At 41.3% G+C, this 22,237-nt stretch overlaps 1 protein-coding gene and 1 non-coding gene across 5 annotated transcripts in view; one reads left to right on the plus strand and one right to left on the minus strand.

Annotated features, from left to right (window-relative positions):
* The window catches only part of WASF3 (WASP family member 3), a 136,885-nt gene that overhangs the window by 95,524 nt on the left and 19,124 nt on the right, over window positions 1-22,237 (minus strand). The window lies entirely within an intron of this gene.
* On the plus strand, window positions 7,862-7,968 carry LOC112861820 (U6 spliceosomal RNA). The gene has a single exon (XR_015241570.1). It is a non-coding gene; the product is annotated as a U6 spliceosomal RNA (small nuclear RNA).

Consider the following 22,237-nt stretch of genomic DNA (forward strand, 5'->3'; position numbering starts at 1 on the left):
AAAGACATTTTCCAATAAACCAAAGCTGAACAGATCCATACGACAAAAGATGCTAAAGTTCTTCAGACTAAATGGAAATGATACTTCCCAGACAGAAGCAGAAAGGAAGAACACTAAAAAGATATCAATTTCAAGGATGTTTCCATTGATATATTCATTAATTCAATTAATACTTGTTAAATATTTTTTCTACAATAGTCTCTTACGGCAAGTGCCATGGAATCAAGGACAAATAAGACTCAATCACACAGCCTAGCATACGAACCTATAAATGACATTGAATATTCTGTCACAGAAGTGCTGAAACACCACCCGCAGCTGTACAGAAAAGGAAGCTATCACTAGAAAAGAGTCAGTAAGAAAGTCTTCTTGGAGCTGAATTTACAAATGAATGTTAAGTGAATAAGTGAGGGACAGTATTCTAGACAGAGTCCAGCCACTGAGGGACAAAAGAGTTAAGACACATACGTGGAACACCAAGGGTGTGACGCACCTGGAGAATAAGGGGGAGGAAAATCCCTCATTACAAGAAATGATGAAGGGTGGACTGTGCGGAGGGCAAGCGGAACACAGTCTCTGCTGAAGTCTCTGCTCAAACTTCACTCTGTAAGGAACTAGGAGAGTTTGAAGGAATTTAATTAGGACAGCAAGAGAAGATGGGCCTTTTAGGAAGACAGCTTTGGCAGTAAGGATGATCCATTAGAGCAAAGTGATAGAGGAAGTCAGAGCAATAATCTAATAGTCCAAGGAAGAGGTGGTAATAAGCTTAAACCAGAGGAGGAGGAAAAAGCATGGAAATAAAGGGGTTTGTACCAACTAGTTAAGGATAAAGAGGAAAGAGAAGAATTGAGAATCATGCCCACATTTCCATCTTGGGCGCCTGAAAAGATGTTACTTTCATTTACCTCACAAGGGAACAGAGCAGCGCAGCGGGGAGCAGATTCTGATGGAAAGATAATCATTATGCCGTTGGGGAATGTGAACTTGAGGTACAGAGGATCTCCAGGATCTAGCACATACAGAGTTACAGCCTGAGGTTAAGAGGCCACAAATCACCAGCACTGGCTGTAAAAGCAGTAAGAGATGGGCTTGCCAAAGGGAAGGAGTATAAAACGAGAAGAAAACAGTATTGGAGATCAAATTCTAGAAGAAAGGGGCCCTTGTAAAATGTCAATGGAGGTGTAAACTATTATACTTCTGTTGTCAGTACATGTTCAGACCTAAATGATCTCAACTAATAATTCTTTACGATACGTGAAAGGAATAAATACAAATGTGGTCAAGGATCTATATATAAAGATGTCCTCCTTTCAATGTTATTTCCAATAATAAAACCGAAGAAACTAAATAACCAAGCAAAATAATTAACTCAAAGCAAATTAAATTAGATCTATAAAATAAGTAATTATGCAACTGCCTAGGTAGTATTTCAGAAGACTTTTTACTTATGGGATAAACTTCTTATGACACTGAATATTTTACAGCATACCAAATAGGGTCTGCAGTATTTATTTACGCAAGACTATTGACTGAATACCTATTATCTACTATCACTTAGGTACTGGGGATAAAATGCAGTAAAAGACAATTTCTTGTTTTTGTGAAGCTCGGCTTCTACTGGAAAGTGAGCCAGGAAGGGTAGATAAATCAATGTGCAAGACAATCAGGAATGAAATAAATGCTAGTAAGACAAACATTAACAGGTGACATAATAAGACAATGTGTGTGTGTGTGTGTGTGTGTGTGTAAAATTATGTAAAAAAAACCTAGAATCGTTTTAAAAGAAATAAGCCTCAAGATTAATAGTAAAAATAATGTAAAATAAAAGTTTAAAACAAAGCAAACTTCAGGCGGCTTAGTAAATGGTCTAGGAAAATCAAAGTGTAATTATAAACAGGAAGTGCGTGGGCCCTCCATGGTTTCTCCTTTAGCATCACCAGGAGGCAGAACTTTTACAAAACCTGGTACCTTCCCACTCCCGAACCCGGAAACTCAGGAAGGACAGGAAAGCAACATACTTATGGAAGCCTGTGCTTCTACTAAGCTGCTTTGAGCCAAGATGAACTCTGCAACGCTGAAGGCAGAAAATCTCACAAGACAAGTGATCCTTCCATCTACCAGCTAAGATGGTATTTTTCACATTTCCTGTCTTCATTGTAGTACAACCCTCCGCCCCCACAGACACACACACACATTCGCCTCAGTTCATTCACTCACTGAATCAACACCGCATAGCAGCATGGCAGGGACTCCAGCAAAATCGCACAGGCCCTAGAAACAGGACCCTAAACGCCATCGAAATTTACGAACCACTCCCCATTATGCAAGTATCAGACTGTTCAATTTGTGAAAAGACTAAACTGAAGGGAAGCACTGAAAATACGGACACAAGTTGTGCAACCTATTAAGAAACACCTTGGGAAAATAATTTCTCTGTATCTAAAATAAGAAGGCTCTGAGCTGACAATGCGGAGCCTGCTTGGGACTCTTTCTCTCCCTCTGCCCTTCCCCTACTCGCATACTCTCTCTCTCTCTCTCAAAATAAATATTAAAAAACAAAACAAAAAAACGCTAGGCATCCTTAACTTCTCTCCCCCCTCTCCCTCACATAGCTCACATCGGATCCATCGGCAAATACCACGGGTGATTCTGCCTTTTAAATATATCAAAATCAGGGGTGCCTGGGTGGCTCAGTCAGTTAAGCGTCCGACTTTGGCTCAGGTCTTGATCTCGTGGTTTGTGAGTTCGAGCCCCGCATCAGGCTCTGTGCTGACAGCTCAGAGCCTGGAGCCTGCTTTGGATTCTGTGTCTCCCCTTCTCTCTGCCCCTCCCATGCTCATGCTCGGTCTCTCTCTGTCTCTCAATAATAAACAAACATTTAAAAAAAAATTAAACATCAAAATCAGAACACTCCTCCCACCCCTCGACTGCTTCCATCCCAACCCAGGGCCACCATCAGGCAGCTCCCACCTGAGGACTCCCCCTGGTCTCCTGCCTCTATCCTTTGCTCCAGAGCAATTCTATCAAAGGGGAAGTTGGATCATGTCTCTCCTCTATTCAAAACCTCTAATCGTTGTTCACCTCACTCAGGTCAAAGCCAAAACCTTTACAATGACCTAGAAGATAGCTACCTGACCTGCCTCCTTCCTTCCCTTTACCACTCTGTCCTCATCTCTCTCTCTCTCTCTCTCTCTCTCTCTCTCTCTCTCTCTCATCCCCTCTCCCTCACACCCCCACCCCCTTCTCTCATTCTACTTCAGGCCTGGCTGCCTTCCTAGGCCAATTCCCTCTACACACCAGGGAGCAGCCATTCCAAAGAGGAAGACCTTTGCATTTGCTATGACCTCTCCTGGAATGTCCCTCCCCGCCCACCCCACACCCCTCGAGCCTCCTTCAAATCTCTATTCAAACACTATCTTCTCTGACCCCACCCCACACAAAATTGCAACATCTTTTAATGGTTTCTTTTTCTCTATAGTACCTATCATCTTCCAAAATGCCAGAGAATTACGAGATTACCAGATTTTAGATGTGTTTATTTGGACCTTTCCCTTGGTGACCTCACCCAGTGATCTCATGTAGATCTGATGTGCACGTAAATCTCTTCCAGATTACTTTCTGTGAGTCAAGTTGTAGGGGATATTTCTGGTTTAAAACCTACACTTAAAGATGACATCTGTAAGAGGAAACACATTTAAAGAGAATAATCAACAACTTTCCACCTTATGCCTTCCTTTAGGTTTTTTTCTCAAATAAAAAAGGTCAAAATTCGGAAAAACTACTGAAGCAAAAGTATATACTATATTACATCTTCACACAGAGAGGAAGAGGTGGCAATCTTATTAATACGTGAACAATTTTAAAAAGATATCAGAAGTTTTACTTTTCCTCCTTAATGTGATCAAACGGGAAGGCGGGGGAGGGCATTTCCCAGCAGAGGGTCACGGATAAGAAATTAACAGGACGGAAATCAAAGCATCCAGGCTTCAAACCAAGAACATCCTGACAGTGCCTTTCTTGCAAATTGAGGACTGACAAAGCATATTAATGAGAAATACTGTTAAAATGCTATTCAGACACGGGTCTTCAGTTTCAGCTTCCCCAAAGGAGTTGGTTGCAAAGGGGAAGGGGAAAGTTCGACATGCAAGAACAGACGCATGTTTATGTTTTCCATTCACTGTTGTACACTGAGAGCTAATGAAGTAAACCTTCATCTGCACTGGCAGAAACCCAGAAACGGAGAGAGCCCAGTCAAGGAAGTAACGCAAAAGAAAGGCGAAAATGCCTTCGACAGCCCTACCTTGGCTTTAATTCAATGCTAAGAAGCATGATGACAGTGCTCATGAATATTAAAATCTAAAGAAACATCCAGCCAAATGGAGTATATGTTCAAGACAATCCAAAGCACGAGCTCTAACATTCTCAGAGGTGGAAAACGCCCTACACCCCAACCAACCTACCGTAATGTGATTGTTTTTAATTTAATTTCAAGAGAATTACACGTTATCGGCCCGCCCAGCTCTGTTGAGCTTTGAAGAAATAACAAAAGGAAAGGTTTAAACACGAGATACATGCAAAAATATTTCCAAAGGCTGCGTCATGGCACGATTTCATTCAGAACATTCACCTGATGTTAAACAGCAAGACCCCTCATACAAACGTACCTACTGACAACGCCACGCCAGGCCCAGATCTCTAAGCCTTCAGAGGACTTTGCCGCTTGCCTACATAAAGTAACTTTCTAAACCATACAGTCCTCCGTCCACGCTGAGCTCGATTTGCAGTGACGGTTTGCTGTCTACCAATCACGACGGTTCCCACCATGACACCTGCCCTGTGACCACTTCCCTTTAATGCTCTGCCGGCACTTCACTCCACCTGAGCCAGTCCTGAGATGAGCCATTTTTAGTGCTAATTTGATGGCTGATAGAACAAGCTGGAACTTCCTCCAAAGTGGCACGCTACAAAAGACTCCCTGTAGCCCACCAATCTGGTTGAACAAGAACAGAAAGGAACTAAGTTACCATCCCCCTGATGGCTAGTGGAAAAAGCAGATCCGCAAAAATGCCCAACCTTCCATAATACTGAAGAAATGCAAACTGAAGCCATGATGTGTTACCTCATTTTCACTTACTAGATTAGTAGAGATTAAAACATATGAAAAACCCCAGTGTTCGCCAGGACGGGGCTACACGGGCACTCTAATAGACTGACTGTAAATTAAAGCTTTTTAAGACTGCAAAGAGTCCGCAAGATCGAACTGAACTCCAAGGAAAAAAAATACCAATTTCCCAAAACATAATCTGTGATGACAACTGAAACACAAGTCCATTTTAAGGTGCCGTTTGACTTTAGTAGAAACGTGAGGGGTTAATGACCCTTTGAAACCCTGGGCTTTGTGACCCCCACCCCCACCTTGTGGCCACGGCTGACTGGACAGAGACAGGCGCTACCCAAAAGGGGCCAGTTTCCCTCCCAGGAATGTGGAATTGGGGCTCGGATTCTGATTTATTCTAGTCACATGTACTCTTGAAAAAAGGAAATGTAAACTCAAGAGCTTTATCTGAAGAAGTCTCACATTCCTGGGACATTCTATTCCTTTTCAGCACACAAACAACATCTGAAGGTTCAATAAACTGACTTTCATTCTCAGGATTATTTTCTGCTTATATTTTTGTTTTCTTAAACTCCCCTCTCCAACCTTTCTAATTTTAATAATGGTAATTTAGATCAGCTTACCTAATTATGTTTATTCCTCCTTAAGAACATTAGACTCTTAAATAGACTGAGTCTGGTTTAATTAGACTCAACATATCCCAAACCTCAACCTTAACTTCAGAATATTATTCAGTATACAATTCTAGACTTTCTGGTAAATGTTTTTAGAGTTTTAAGTCCTGTAGCAATTTTATTATTAGTTTTAAATGTTTATTTATTTGAGAGAGAGAGACAGAGACAGAGAGAGGGAGCAAGTGGGGGAGGGGCAAACAGAGAGGGAGAGACTCCTAAGCAGGCTCCACACTGTCAGTGCAGAACCTGACTCAGGGCTTGATCTCATGAACCAGCAAGATCATGACCTGAGCTGAAATCAAGAGTCAGTCACTGAACCGACTCAGCCACCCAGGCGCCCCAAGTCCTGTAGCAATTTTCAATCGATGAATCCTGAAAGTAGTTTTCCAAAAGGAGCCAAAAAAATTGTCATCTCTTCATTGACTGCCATTTGCCAACAGATAAAGGCCAATTTTCTCTCATCATTTGTTCCATGATTTCCCCATCTGTTACAGAATCATACAAACTATAGATGTGACTTGCCCTTCAAAATGTAAAGCTTTACTTTTGAGAATTATCACAGCCTTGATTGTCTTCTCCTATAAACCAACCATTCTGTCCAGAGGCTCTCGCTAGACCTAACAGTGATCACACAGAAAGGGAAGAAGACATGTGCGTAGTTATTTCAATCATAAATACTCAACTATGACAACACAAATTCAAGCTTTCAAAGCACTTAATTCCGCTTAAAATGCAATCGTGTTACAAGCTTCGAAAATAACGCACTCCCCCATCCTGTTTTTAGAGAACTTTGAAAATCTAGACAATATGCTTCCTTTCAAAACACCAACTGCTTACAGAGGAAAAGAAAGACACAGACAAATGATCTTGCCAAGAAACGTTTCTGCAGCTTCTCTTGGTAGAGTAGCCCTTTCAGTGGCTACAAAGATTTAAATTCAATCCTTGATTGGATTGATGATATACCACCTTTTATTATTTAGAACTGAATTTTAGAACAGAGAAGAGCTTAGAGAACTCTCAACCAGCTGTCCCCAATGTTTGCAAGTATGAGGGCCCTTCTGCAACGCTAAAAAATTGAAGAGTTTTCTAATGGTTATATCTACTGATTGAAAAAGTAAAGGGACAAAAACAGCAAGTACACAGTAATTCTTTTTTTTTTTTTAACGTTTATTTATTTTTGAGACAGAGAGAGACAGAGCATGAATGGGGGAGGGGCAGAGAGAGAGGGAGACACAGAATGGGAAACAGGCTCCAGGCTCTGAGCCATCAGCCCAGAGCCCGACGCGGGGCTGAAACTCACGGACCGCGAGATCGTGACCTGAGCCAAAGTCGGACGCTTAACTGACTGAGCCACCCAGGCGCCCCCACAGTAATTCTTTAAAAGCACCTGTACACATCTGCAAAGCTGTAAAACACAAATCTAATTTTTCACTTCAGCACCAGTGAACGTCAGAACGAAGTCTGAAACCAAGTCTCCAGATTTACAATGCAGATGGGGCTCTCAGAATCCAGGATCATTCATCACAGAGGAAGGTTTGCTTTCTAGCACCCCCAGCGATTCCCTTAGGGGCTAGACAAGGCGATTTTAAAGTTCTTGTAGAAAATCAAGCAAAGATAGACAAGGCACTTCTGAAAAAGACTAAAGAGTAGGGGCCATCCCTACAGAATACTGAAACATTATAAAGCTACAATAGTTAAAACAGTGTGGTGCTGACATCTGAGGAAATAAACCTAATAACTGAACAGATTAGGAAGTGCAGGAACTAATGAATATACCAAGGAACTCAGTATAAAATGGAGGTGGCGTTTCAAATCACTGGGGTAAAGACTATTAATTAAATGAGTATGCAGTGGGGGGGGGGGGGTGGGGATCCCAAACTGAGTCCTTACCTTGCCCATATACTACACAAAGCTCTAAATGCAGCAAAAATATACAGCATGAAGCCACTAAAGGACTAGAAGAAACACGAAAGGATCTTTTTCTAACAATCTGGTAGTGGAGAAGGTCTTTCAAAAAATGGTTGAAAAACAACAGAAGCCAAACATGAAACTACTTGAAACACAAAACATGGTGCTCACTTCGGCAGCACATATACTAAAATTGGAACGGTACAGAGAAGATTAGCATGGCCCCTGTGCAAGGATGACACACCAATTCGTGAAGCATTCCGTATTTTTTAAAAACTGAAAACAAACTGAGGGTTGATGGGGGGTGGGAGGGAGGGGAGGGTGGGTGATAGGTATTGAAGAGGGCATCTTTGGGGATGAGCACTGGGTGTTGTATGGAAACCAATTTGACAATAAATTTCATATATTAAAAGAAAGAAAGAAAGAAAGAAAGAAAGAAAGAAAGAAAGAAAGAAAGAAAGAAAGAAACATAAAACATGGCTTCCTTACAGAAAACTTCATGGACAAGGTCAAGATTAGGCATGAAGTCCAAGCACAAGTCCAACCAGCACAAAACCCAGGTTCTATGCCATGCCAAGTACAGCACTCTTTCTGTCTTTCCTACGATCCCAAGTTGCTAGGGGTTTTAAAACAATACAAAAAAAAAAAAAAAAAAAAAAATCAAATCCAACAGAATGCACGGTGAGAATCTCAAACTTGCCTAGGCCCCTGACCTGAGATTTCTACAGCACCACCCACAGCTACTATCCTCCACTCGTGTTAGAAACTATCCGACCTACAATAAGGCAATGTCTTTCGTAAGGCATCTTCGGGTCACAGCTTAATTTCAACAAAACGCACACACAGTAAAGCAATACGAGGTTAATAGTTTTCCCAGAATAAGCTTGCTCTGGGGTATGTGGCCAGACGGGCAACATGCAGGTTCAACAGTGAATGCTTACCAAATGTAAAGCATCAACAGAGATTAACTGAGCTCCTACTGTATGTAAGGTGGTATGTCAAACTCTGAGATGAAAAAGAACCAGTCTTCTGCCTTCCAGGAACCAGCTTACTAGTCAGACCATGAAGAAAGGATATCTGCTCACCAAGGGCAGTAACATACATTATGTTTCCATCTCAAATCTCCCCGGGTGACTGCCCGACAAAGCAAAAGTACCCCTCTCTTACTTATTACTAGAAGCAAACCGTAATCAACCATGTCGTTTTTTAAACTAGTTTATGGGTATACCCAAGTGACTCGGCTCAAAACCCAAAGGCACTACAGTCAGAGCCTGTCAGCTGGGTGAGGGATCTTCCTGCAGGGTAGCAGAACAGCTGCTATGTAAATTCAGATCATCATTAGTCCGGTATCACCTTGATCCCAAAACCATGTTGTGTTTATTTCCATGCGCTTTCTCCCCTTTATCCATTTCTGGTATCCGGATCTCCCAGTTTCTTACCCATTCATTCAGTGTTCCTTGCTGACCTAGAGACACTACTTACTACAAATCATGTGCTAACTCACTTCAGTCCTTTTTTTTTAAGTTCCTTTTCCCTTTTTTGCTTCCCGCACTATTGCCTGGGAGAATTATGTTATGTACTTGAACAAGGAAGCTCCAATTGGGAGGAAGGGCTTTGTCACCAACACTCCTCTCTTCTCCCGGAGTAGGGGATAGTGGCATCCCTCCACTCCTTTGGCCAGCTAGCAAGAGCCACCCTACCACAACTATCGAAGGAGTACTAACTTTCCGTTTCTTCGCTTAAAAGGCTCAGAAACAGTTAGGAATTTCTGTAAGGTCCTTTACAAGGCAATTCTGACTCGGCAAAGACATTGTAAAACCTCTCATTCCCCTCTGGACCTTCAACACACAAATACTAGCAAATGAAATTCCTGAATAATTACCCCATGTCCTGGCTGCCTGTGAACTTCTCTACATGACGAAACATAAAACCGAAGAATCGTTTGTAAGTTCCTTATTTTAATTAAAAAGAAAATGACTGACTTATTTGTCATCCTTTTACCTGGTTAATTATGAAAAACAATGAATGAAACTGTAAGTCAACTCCGATAAGCTGTCCATAATCAACTTCTGTAGGGGCGCCTGGGTGGCTCAGTCGGTTAAGCGGCCGACTTCGGCTCAGGTCATGATCTCGTGGTCTGTGAGTTCAAGCTCAGAGCCTGGAGCCTGTTTCAGGTTCTGTGTCTCCCTCTCTCTGACCCTCCCCCGTTCATGCTCTGTCTCTCTCTGCCTCAAAAATAAATAAACGTTAAAAAAAAAAATTAAAAAAAAAAATCAACTTCTGTAATGAATAATTCCGCTGGTTAAACAGCCAGAACTCACAATACTGCACTGAATGTATCAAATACAGATTTGGTGAACACAAGCCATATAGTGTTAATTCTAGATCCTTACAGCCACTGTTTCACAAAAATTATGTTCACTGCATGGTAACGGAAATTGAAGTCACAGTTTTTACTCTACAAATAAGCACTCTAGAGAAGTATTCTTAGCAAGTATTTCCAGGAATTAATAAAATATTCTCATTTGCCACAGTCCAGGATTTTTCATAGTAAAGATCTGGAAAATTTGAGATGCTTCATTTGCATTCCAGCAGAAATCATTAGCCCTCAAGAGAAAGCAACAGAAAAAAAACACCAGCATTCTAACTTCGGGGTCCCGTGCAAATAAGTAACTAAGCTATGAGGCCAGAGGAAAAAAGGCACCTAAAAAAGGAAGTGCCTTTGTTACGTTTGCTGGATCTTCATAATCCTGCAAAACCAAGCGAGTATCTTCTGGGGAGGGCTTGAACCTGGTAGGAGAGCAGGAGAGGTACCTCTTAAAAGTTAGAGGCTTAAGTAAACGTTAGGCAAAAATGCAGGATCTTACAGGAGGTCACAGATTCAATGCACTGAGCCCAAAATGTACTTTACTGAAATTGAGTTTTCAGGACCTTTTTGAGTATGCCAAATTTCCGGTGAGCCTTTTCCCTCCTGCACTCCCAACCTTTCCAGGGTACGAAAGTGTCTACCTACACCCCTGACTCCTATTACTATCTGGCTCTTTGGAGAGACAGACCTGGTTTTTACGCACCCTCCTAATGACAAAAGCAAACTACAACAAAGCTACAGTAGCTTCAAAAGGCTGTCAAGGCTTTAAAGAGCAAAGGGGATACTGTATAAATGTAATACAAAAGGGGAATGCAAAGTTAGTCCAAACCATTGGAACAAATGCTGTTAAAATGTCTATACCACCCAAAGCAATCTATACGTTTAATGGGATCCCTATCAAAATACCAACAGTACTTTTCACAGAACAAGAACACACAATCCTAAAACTCGTACAGAATCACAAAAGACCTTAAATAGCCGAAGAAATCTTGAAAAACATATGGCGCTATCACAATTCCAGATTTCAAGTTATATTACAAAGTGGTAATAATTAAAACAGTATGGTGCTGGCATAAAAACAGACACCCAGATCAATGGAATAAAATAGAAAATCCAGAAATAAAACCACAGTTATATGGTCAATTAATCTTCTACAAACGAGGAATGAATATCAAATGGGAAAAGTCTCCGCAACAAATGGTGCTGGGAAAACCGGACAGCCAAATGAAACAGAATGAAACTGGACCACTTTCTTTCACCATATACAAAAATAAACTCAAAATGGATTAAAGACCTAAATGTGAGACCTGAAACCATCACAATCCTTGAAGAGAGCACAGGCAATAATTTCTCTGACATCAGCCATGGCAACATTTTTCTAGATATGTATCCTGAGGCAAGGAAAATAAAAGCAAAAATAAACTATTGGGAGTACATCAAAAAAATAAGATTCTGCACAGCAGTCAACCAACAAAACTAAAAGGCAACCTACAGAATGCGAAAGATATTTGCAATGACATATCCAACAAAGGGTTAACATACAAAATACATAAAGAACTGATACAACTCAACACCCAAAAATCCCCAAATAATGCAATTAAAAAGTGGGCAGAAGAGGGGGCGCCTGGGTGGCTCAGTCGGTTAAGCAGCTGACTTCAGCTCAGGTCATGATTTCGCGGTCCGTGAGTTCGAGCCCCGTGTCGGGGTCTGTGCTGACAGCTCGGAGCCTGGAGCCTGTTTCAGATTCTGTGTCTCCCTCTCTCTGACCCTCCCCCATTCATGCTCTGTCTCTCTCTGTCTCAAAAATAAACGTTAAAAAAAAAAAAAATGGGCAGAAGGTACGGACACTTCCGCAAAGAAGACATCCAGATGGCCAACAGACACACGAAAAGATGCTCAACATCACTCATCTTCAAGGAAATGCAAATCAAAACTACAAAGAGGTATCACCTCACACCTGCCAGACTGCCTAAAATCAACAACACAAGAAACAAAAGGTGTTGGTGAGGATGTAGAAAAAAAGGAACCCTCGGGCCCCGTTGGTGGGAACACAAACAGCCATTGTGGAAAACACTATGGAGGTTCCTCAAAAAAATAAAAATAGAACTACGCTAGGACCCAGCAATTGCACTACTGGGTATTTACCAAAAAATTACAAAAACACTAATTCAAAGAGATACATGCACCCCTGTTTATTGCAGCATTATTTGTAGTAGCCAAATTATGGAAGCATCCCAAGTGTCCATCGATAGCTGAATGGATAAAGACGAAGTGGGGCTGTGTGTGTGTGTGCGCGCGCACGTGTGTGATGGAATATTACTCAACCGCGAAAAGAAGGAAATTTTGCCATGGGCAACAACATGGATGGAGCTAGAGAGCAGAAGCAAAATAAGTCAGTCAGAGAAAGACAAATACGATATGTTCTCATTCATATGTGGAACTTAAAAACCTGAAGTAAAACAAGCAAAATAAAGAAAAATAAAAACATCGGGCTCATTCAAAAATTATTAAGAAACTTTTTTTTTTAAATGAATTAATTAGGGGCGCCTGGGTGGCTTACTCGGTTAAGCGTCTGACTTCGGCTCAGGTCATGATCTCACCATCCATGAGTTCGAGCCCCGCGTGGGGCTCTGTGCTCACAGCTCGGAGCCTGGAGCTTCGGATTCTGTGTCGCCCTCCCTCTCTGCCCCTCCCGCACTCATGCTCTGTCGCTCTCTCTGTCAGAAATAAACAAACACTAAAAAAAAATTTTTTTTTAAATGAATTAACAAATGAAAAAAAACACAGCCCCAACCCCACGGTACCATGTGTTCAGGGGGACACTCTTCTGAGAAACCGTCTAAAGAAACAACAAAAACAAAGACTATAATCAAATTAGTAATTTAAAAAGTAAACATTTTTTTTTAATAGGGTAAGGAATTTTCTACGAAGATACATCCAGCAAAAAACAGTTCCCGCTCGGGTTGAAGGACCCCTGGGGTCCAGCTTCCACCTCACCTCCCCTGTGAACTATTCTGTATATTTCAGCGCTCCCATTTTGGGCACAGACAGCCACCACCCTGATCTATAGGAGAAAGAGCCCCGCACTCATATCAGGAATTCTCTACAGGCCTGGTGCATTCACTCACTGACCATGTGACTCTTCCTCTCTCGCCCATCGAAGGAAAATCACTGGACTTTTTCTCATCCTTGCTTGCTCCCCAGTGCCTCTGGAACTTGCCCCCATGCAAACGAGAATCATCTGAACAATAAGCTACCTTCCGAGTGTACTCATCAAATTCCACCGGATCGTAAAGACCCTTAACACCATAAATCACTAGACAAGCATGCAGTCTTACGAGAACTGGTGACAAGTTATCCACACTAACTCCGCCCAAACCACAACACCGCAGTTGTCACTCTCTTCGCACCAAGACCCCAAATCACTGACTCGGCGTTAATTTCCTCCTGCCCTGTTCTAAACATCCACAAAGAGGCCTGTCATCACCTTTCTGGTTGACAAATTATCCCCTCATAATTCTCCCCTATTACTTCCAATAGCTAAAAAGGACACCTAGGTGGTTGTGTCCCTCTCTTCAAAAGTGTGGTCAATGCTGCACACGCAGGTCTGAAACTTTCTCAAGAATGTTCTTACTCTTTCTGTCATCCTCTATTCTGCCGGCTGCCGGGCAGGTTTCTATTCTTGGTACATCACTCTCAACCCTTTATTTATTATTTACATGCTCTCCTTTACTCCTTACAACTCTATGGAGTAGTTACTGTTTTATAGATGAGAGGAGCAAGGCTCCCCGAAGTTGGCAAGTGCCCCAGAAACCACGCTGCTAAGAAATGGCAAAGCCAAGATTTGAACCCAATGAGTCTGCCCCCAGAGCCCCTGCTCCACTGGCTTACAATTCTGTCTCAGCCGGTCTCAGAGGCCATCAGTCATCAGTCCCGAGCCTGAAACCTACAAAGGGGTAGGTCTAGTCAGGAACCATCTATACATGATTGGGTTTATGTACATCCCCCTGTTCAAAAAGACAACAGATGATGGAAGTCAGTTAAAAAAAAAAAAAAAAAAAAAGACTAGAAGCATCACGTGAGCTAGAAATGAAACAAGTGCGGAAGGCAGACCCTAAACCCTGTACATCCGCTACAGGTGAAACAAATTTGGTCGAAGGACTTGCAAGGGGAAATCTGAGATACTAAAGAACTCAATGTCTACAGCCACAAACCTGCCAAACACTCACGGAAACTGCCTTTACTCCTGATTCGAAGTCCCGAAAGCAAACATATTTCAATCCACACCTGCTAACATCCGATCCCAAAGTACCAGTACATATCCCTATCCCCTCAATATCCCAAACAGCCCCCCCGTGTTCTTCCGAAACCAAAGCCCAGTTTGTAGCAAACGATTGTCAAAGAATCTCTAGTACAAGATAATTAAAAACAAAAAGCCAAGAAACTCTGATTATCTTCCACTGAAAACATGACAACTTGGGACCCCTTACCCACAAGAGCAGTGGTTCTGTAATGTGAAAATGAGCGAAGGAAAACCTCACTAAAAAGGACCAGGGAGGCCAGAAAGGGGAGCCTGGCCCACTCAACATCAATTACAGGAAGCAGTGTCAATTACAGGTCCCAACGGGAAAAGATGGGACACCGCATCTCCTACGAGGAATGTGCTACCCCTGCAAGTCGGCCAAAGAGAAACCGTTGTCACCCTGAACTCTTGCTTCTCTCCGAGGGGCTTTCTGTTCCCAACAACCCCTCCCAACTTCCTCCTTCTCAATAAATTAACATTCCTCTCCTTCGTCTGGGGGGACTGGCCTGCCACAGATTGCACGTCTCAGACTGCAGCTCTCCACTATCCCCGGATAAACCCATTTTGCTGGTAGAATAATTGGCTGTTTTAATTCTTTTAGGTTAACAGTAACTTCTCATTAGAACACCAAGCAGCTGCAAAGGGAATGAGTCTGTTTGGAACGAGAGCGGAAGGGTGCCGACTGATTTCTCCACGCTAACTTGTCACTCGTGACTACTCCCCGTCCTTCTCTGACATTTACAGCTAACTCGTGTCCTACTGCTTCCTTCTATCACAATATGAATTTATGAAGTTTCCCCCTTACTTTCCTTCCCAAAGTAACAATTACCAGCCAAAGTGAAACTCTGGATGATAAAGCTATTAAATATACACATACATGGAGCGCCTGGGTGGTGCAGTCGGTTAAGCGTCCGACTTCAGCCAGGTCACGATCTCGCGGTCCGTGAGTTCGAGCCCCGCGTCAGGCTCTGGGCTGATGGCTCGGAGCCTGGAGCCTGTTTCCGATTCTGTGTCTCCCTCTCTCTCTGCCCCTCCCCCGTTCATGCTCTGTCTCTCTCTGTCCCAAAAATAAATAAACATTGAAAAAAAAAATTTTTTTTTAAATAAAAAAAAAAATTAAAAAAAAATATACACATACATGTAGGAAACCTCACTGGGAAGGAAAAACAGCAAATTAAGAAAACTGAAGCTAACCGAAGAAACTTACATACAGCAGCAAGAAAATAACGGTGCCTAAAAAAAGTTACAAAACTATGCTAGATTAACTTCGGTGGTACTCTAGAACCAGAAAGAAAGCAGTAAAATATAACCTTAAGATGTAGCATTTATCATTTCTGCATCTGGGGGAAAGGGAAGGGAAACCGATCAAAATGCTCTGGTCAACTCAGAGCACTCTGGGCTTCTATTCATTCAACTTTCCAAAAATTTGCTTTCTCTAGTTAATCATTCGTATGCCTACCACTTCAAAAATTCAGGGAACTTCAAATTAAATTTGCTGAATCTTCTGATTTATTTTAGCACTTCAATCAGAAGACTAGGATAAATCAAATTCTACTCAATTTAGGAAATCATATTCCATTCCTCCAGAGAAGGAAGGGTTTCATTAACCATCACTGCCGTAAAAACAAATGCCATCATCAAGAAAAGAAATTCTAAAAATTACTAGAAATAATTTGAGGCTGTAATTAGAAAATTGGGGGGGGGGGAGGGAGAAAGTTGGGGGGCGAGGGTCAAGAAGCTCTAAAATATATTAAATCCAACACTTCAGAAATAATATTTGAATGCTAATTGGACCTATGAAAGAATATGAATCTAATGCTTGGCCAGTTTTATACAAAGCCCATTGAGAGAGTAACTCCATTCACGGAGATTCTTTCCAATGTTCCCGACAGAAATGGAAAGTGCACATACTTTTAACCCATGCCATGCTACAGAAGCTCTGAAAAAGCCCGCTTCTAGACACATTCATATTAATGGATCTGCCCCAATACTCTTCTAAAATGAAAAGTTTAAGAGGCTATTTTTTAATGAAATCTTATATACTAGAAAGCCAAAAATACACAGTAAGAAATTCCCGGGAATGCAGGCATCTCCAATGTTCGACATCTGAGGTTTCAGAAACGCAGTCAGTCTGGAAATCGTCTGTTTTTCAGCATGACGTGGTTCATTTTTTCTGGATTCATCCATTCCTTTGCGTTACCAGTTCATTCATTTCTGATGACCATGCATAATCAGGGTTCACACTAACCATGAGGAATGTCACCCCCTGGTAGAAAAGGGTCACTGCAAGGGTACATATCATGTCTATACATCACTGCACGGGAGGTCGGAGGGGGAACTGCAAGATGGTCTACGTTTTTCTTTTTTTCCTTTGTTTTTATCAGAAATTCACAGAGACCGAAAATACATAAATAAATAATGGTAAAACAGGCAAGGAGACAATATATGTGAGATTATGTTATATGTGCAAAATAACCCAAACAGAAATGTCTCCTCAGGAGAAATGTTATTTTCAACCTTATTTTCTGTCATTGGCACTTCAATTCGACACTTGTCCGGACCCAGATTACTCACTTATTTAATCCATGGAACACTGAAATATTTGAATTTCATTTGTCTACCACCCGAAATGACCCAATAAAAAGTAAGCAAAAAAAAAATAAGGATTATAATTAAATAACTTACTTATAATCAATCATCAGTATCCTTCCCCTTTCTCTAGCTTAGACACCTTACTACTACTACTTACTACTACTTTTTTTTTTTTTTTAAGAGAGAGAGAGAGAGGGGCGCCTGGGTGGCTCGGTCGGTTAAGCATCCGACTTTGGCTCAGGTCATGATCTCACGGTCCGTGAGTTCGAGCCCCGCGTCGGGCTCTGTGCTGACAGCTCAGAGCCTGGAGCCTGTTTCAGATTCTGTGTCTCCCTCTCTCTCTGCCCCTCCCCTGTTCATGCTCTGTCTCTCTCTGTCTCAAAAATAAATAAACGTTAAAAAAAAAAAAATTAAAAAAAAAAAAAAGAGAGAGAGAGAGAGCAGGGGAGAAGGGCAGAGGGACAGAGTCAAAGAGCCCCACACAGAGACAGATCCAAACACCCGGGGATCATGACTTGAGCCAAAATCAAGGGTCGGATGCTCAACCAGCTGAGCCACCCAGGCACCTCTACTTATGTATTTTAATCTAGTTTCTCTCTTGTTGTTTTTACAGGGACTAAGTATCCATTTCATGTTCAAAAAACAATCCCAGACAACCATCATCCTAAAATTCCACAGTCTAATCACAGACATCAGATAATTATCATTTTTTAAACGATTTTGAGGTTAAATCCTACCTAGATGGAAGCAGATCAACAAAACTGACAAACCCTGAAACCCTGAAACTGACCAAGATAAAAAGAGAGTAGAGCACAAAATCAGTTATGAAATAAGAAAACATCAATTACCACCAACCAATTATAAAGGAATAACCAACAAATGTACACCACCAAACTGGACAACTCAGATGAAAAGGAAAGTTCCTGGAAACCTGTAAGTTAACAAAAGTAACTAAAAAAGAAAGAGAAAAGCTGAATTAGGTCGTAGCAAGTTAACAGACTGGATTAATAATTAAAACTCTTCCCACAAAGAAAAGCTCAGGGTCAAATGGCTTCACACGTGACTATTTAAGGTATCAAAGCAATACCAATCCTTCACAGTAAAAAATTATTTTCTGGGGGCGCCTGGGTGGCTCAGTCGGTTAAGTGTCCGACTTCAGCTCAGGTCATGATCTCACGGCCCATGAGTTCGAGCCCCGTGTCGGGCTCTGTGCTGACAGCTCAGAGCCCGGAGCCTGTTTCAGATTCTATGTCTCCCTCTCTCTCTCTGCCCCTCCCCCGCTCATGCTCTGTCTCTGTCTCAAAAATAAATAAATGTTAAAAAAAAAATTTTTTTAATTGTTTTCTGAAAAATCGATTGTTTTTCTACATAACAGCAACAACCAGAAATGAAATTAAGACCCCCAAGGTAAGGTTTTTGTACAAATCTGGGGTCCAGCACCTTATCTCTTTTTCAAGACCTCAAGAGCAGAAGTCACATAAGCATACAATATACCACCATTCCAAACTATAAATCAACAGAATTCCCAAGCTTGTGTACACGGCAGAATCCTCTAGAGGTCATTTAGAAATTTCAAACCTATGCAACACCCCAGGCCCAATTAAATCACAATTTATGGGACCAGGACACAGGCATGAGTATCTTTAAAACTCCCTGGGTGAACCACTGCTGCATGAAGCAATAATCCTCTAAAATTTTTGTTCAGGACCTCTTACCATCTGAAACCCCAAACTGTAATTGTTCATGAGTTGTATGTATCAATATTTACCATATTAGAAATTATGAGAAAAATGTTTTAAATAAAACGCTGGGGTGCCTGGGTGGCTCAGTCAGTTAAGCGCCCAACTCTTGATTTCGGCTCAAGTCAAGCAAGATCTCACAGTCGTGAAACAGAACCTCACACTGGGCTCCGTGCTGGGCATGAAGCCTGCTTAAGATTTTCTCTCTCTCTCAACGTTTATTTATTTTTGGGACAGAGAGAGACAGAGCATGAACGGGGGAGGGGCAGAGAGAGAGGGAAACACAGAATCGGAAACAGGCTCCAGGCTCTGAGCCATCAGCCCAGAGCCCGACGCGGGGCTCGAACTCACGGACCGCGAGATCGTGACCTGGCTGAAGTCGGACGCCCAACCGACTGCGCCACCCAGGCGCCCCTCTCTCTCTCTCTCTCAAAAAAAAAAAAAGCACTGAAAACGACAAAATAAATTCATTATGTGTGAACAAACGTTATCTTAAAAAATAACTGTATTTCTCAAAACAAAAAACCATTGGCACCATTGTCTTTTTACGAGTTTCTTTAATATCTGGCTTAAGAGAAGGCAGCTGGATTTTCGTATCTGCTTTCTGAATTCATTCCACTGTAACACGTTGTTTTGGCTGCAGTGTATGGAGACAGTTCAGTCTTACGCAGATATCTAGTTGGAAAGAGGAGTTTTTAATAGTCTTTTCAAGTAACTGTTAGCTCTGTCATGCAGCCTCTGAAAAACCCTATTGTATGCTCAGAAATAACGAGAGTAAAAAGGGCAAATTATGTTTTAGCATAATTTTGAAAATAAGTGCGACCTCAATGACCCCTAAAAAGGTGCTGGAGACTCCCCGAGGTCCCATTCTACACTGAGGAAACTGCTGGTAGAGAGCAGAGAAGCAAGGAGGACTAATGAGGTCTGCAGCTGTCAGAGAGGCAGGACTTCCGCTAGAAAAAATAGACAGGGGGAGGGGGAGAGAGCTGGCTCAAAACCCACATTGATTTTCGATGAAAAGATTAACACTTATAAGTGAATTGAATCAAAACCAAACACGAGCTGTGAAGGAAATCTGTATCCAAACACTAGTGTAAAAGTGACGTATATAGACTAAATCTAGCTATTAAAGAAATTGCAGCTTGAAGGATTAATGCAAAGTGGACAAATCCAGGGAACCACCATCAAGATCATGAAATAAGGCAATGCCAGCACCCTCAGAAGTACCCATCGTGCCTCTCTCACTTAGAATCCCTTCTTCTTCCCCAAAGACAATCACTTCCCCTGTTCCTGACACCCCTTTATAACTGTATTTAGCAAAAGCATACGGTTTGGATTCTGCTATGTCTAGCATCTTTTCACTCAACGTCAAATTTATGAGACTATTACTGCTGTCGCACACAGCTTCAATTTTTTCACTTCTATCACTGGGTGGTGGATGAATCCACCACACTTTACATAATTGTTGTGCTACTGACGAACACGTGGGATGTAGCCAAATGGGGTATTACAAATAATGCTTCTATGCACACCACCATACACGTATCTTGGTGCAATCATGCACGCACAGCTATGGAGCGTATATGTAGAAGACAGATACTGGTTCGCGAGGAATGTGTACCTTCAACTTCGGTACAACCCCCAACAGCTCTTCAACGCGTATGTACCAATTTCCACTCCCATCAGTTGGGATATGCATTCCGGTGGCTCCACGCTACAGACTGCCAGTCTTTTCAACGTTAGCCCATCTGAAGACTGTGGTGATGTCCCAGTATTATTTATTCTGCACTTCCCGACTACTGAGTTTAAACTTCTTTTCGTATCTTCATTGGCTATTTGTACATCTTCTGGAAAAGTGCAAGTTCAAGTCTCTTGCCCATTGATCTATTAGGTTATCTGGCTCTCTTACTCATCTCTGCCAGCTCTTCACATTTTCGAGGTAGGAGACATGTCAGTTTACGTGTGATTCAAACATTCCTTTTCAGCCTATGGACTACTTTTTAAATCTCGATGGTACACCTTAATCAACAGAAGTTCTTAATACTCAGTTCAACTTAGCATCTGTTTATTTATAGTCAGGGCCTTCTGTGTCCTGTTGAAGAAAGGTTCTCCTGCTCACAGGCCATGAGGATTTTCTATATTATTTTTTACCTGTAGACCTGTAGTCTGTGTGGAATTGATCTCTGAGTATGATACAGGATAGGGGTCAAATGTCAATTAGGGACATCCATCTAAGCAATCACACAACAATTTTTATCAAAAAAACCCATTCTTTCCAGACTCTTTTGCACTTAACATAATCAGACATCTATAAATGTCTGGGCCTGTTTTAGGGCTTTCTACTCCACTTCATTAATCGTGTTTGCCTACGCTAACACGTATTAATACCACAGTGCTTGAATCCTATAGCTTTATAATAACTCTATGTATCTGATAAGGCCAGGGATTTGTTGTTCTTCAAGAATGTCTTGAAACTCGTGGCCCTCTATTTTTCCACATAAATTTTAGACACAAATAGTCAATTTCCATTCCTCCCCAAATTTTCCAGGCTATGGTCTAAGGTTGAACAGAATCCATGTATTGATTTAGAGAGGACTGACATCTCCGTAATATTAAGGCTTTCATTTCATGAACATGATATAGTCCCCCTTTCCTTACCTTTCCGTTAAATTCTCTAAATATTTTATAGTTTCCTGCACAATGGTATTATAAATTTCTTGCTACTTCTACTCCTATATATTGGGATCTTTAATGCCAAAACAATGTCTTTGTTAATTTCATTTTCCAATTGCTATAGAGAATTCAACAACCATGCTAAATACACTTCTAAAGTCTAATAACTTATGTGTAGATTCTCTTGGATGTTTCTATATACAATACTATATAGACCAATCGTACTACCTACATATATTCAATTGTTTTTTTTCTTCTAATTCTTATCCTTTTACTTTTCTTTTCTTACTGCATTGGCCATAACCTACAGCATAATGGTGAATAAATGTGGTAAGGACAAGCATTCTTATTTCATTCCCAATTTCAGAAGATAAGCATTTCATCACTTGAACACCATTAATATGACATTTGCTGTAAGTTTCCTTGTAGATACTCTTCCTGAGATCATTCTTTCCTAGTTTGCTTAAGAGTTTTTCAACATGAACAAATATTAAATTTGAGTGCTTTCTGCATCTCATAATGATTATAATAGTTTTTTTCCTTCATTAATATGATGAGATACATTTGATTTTGAGCATTAAGCCAACCTTGCATTCTAGAATAAATACAAAACGCTCATATTACCCTTTTACACTGGTAGATCTCATTGTTACGTTTAAGGATTTTTGCAAGTATGTTCATGAATGAGACTGTCCTATAATTTATTCCTTGACAATATTTGATGTTAAGATTATGCTTGTCTGGCAGGACTTCCAGGCTTGCAAGAGTTTGGCCACCCTGATTCCAAATCTCCCCATACATCCTCTTTCCGAAACATCCATAAGAAGAGCAAAACTATCCACATATGACCCATGCCTTCATTCA

Source organism: Puma concolor, chromosome A1, assembly GCF_028749965.1.
Source record: "Puma concolor isolate L17-30 chromosome A1, mPumCon1.1.hap2, whole genome shotgun sequence".
Lineage (NCBI taxonomy): Eukaryota > Metazoa > Chordata > Mammalia > Carnivora > Felidae > Puma > Puma concolor.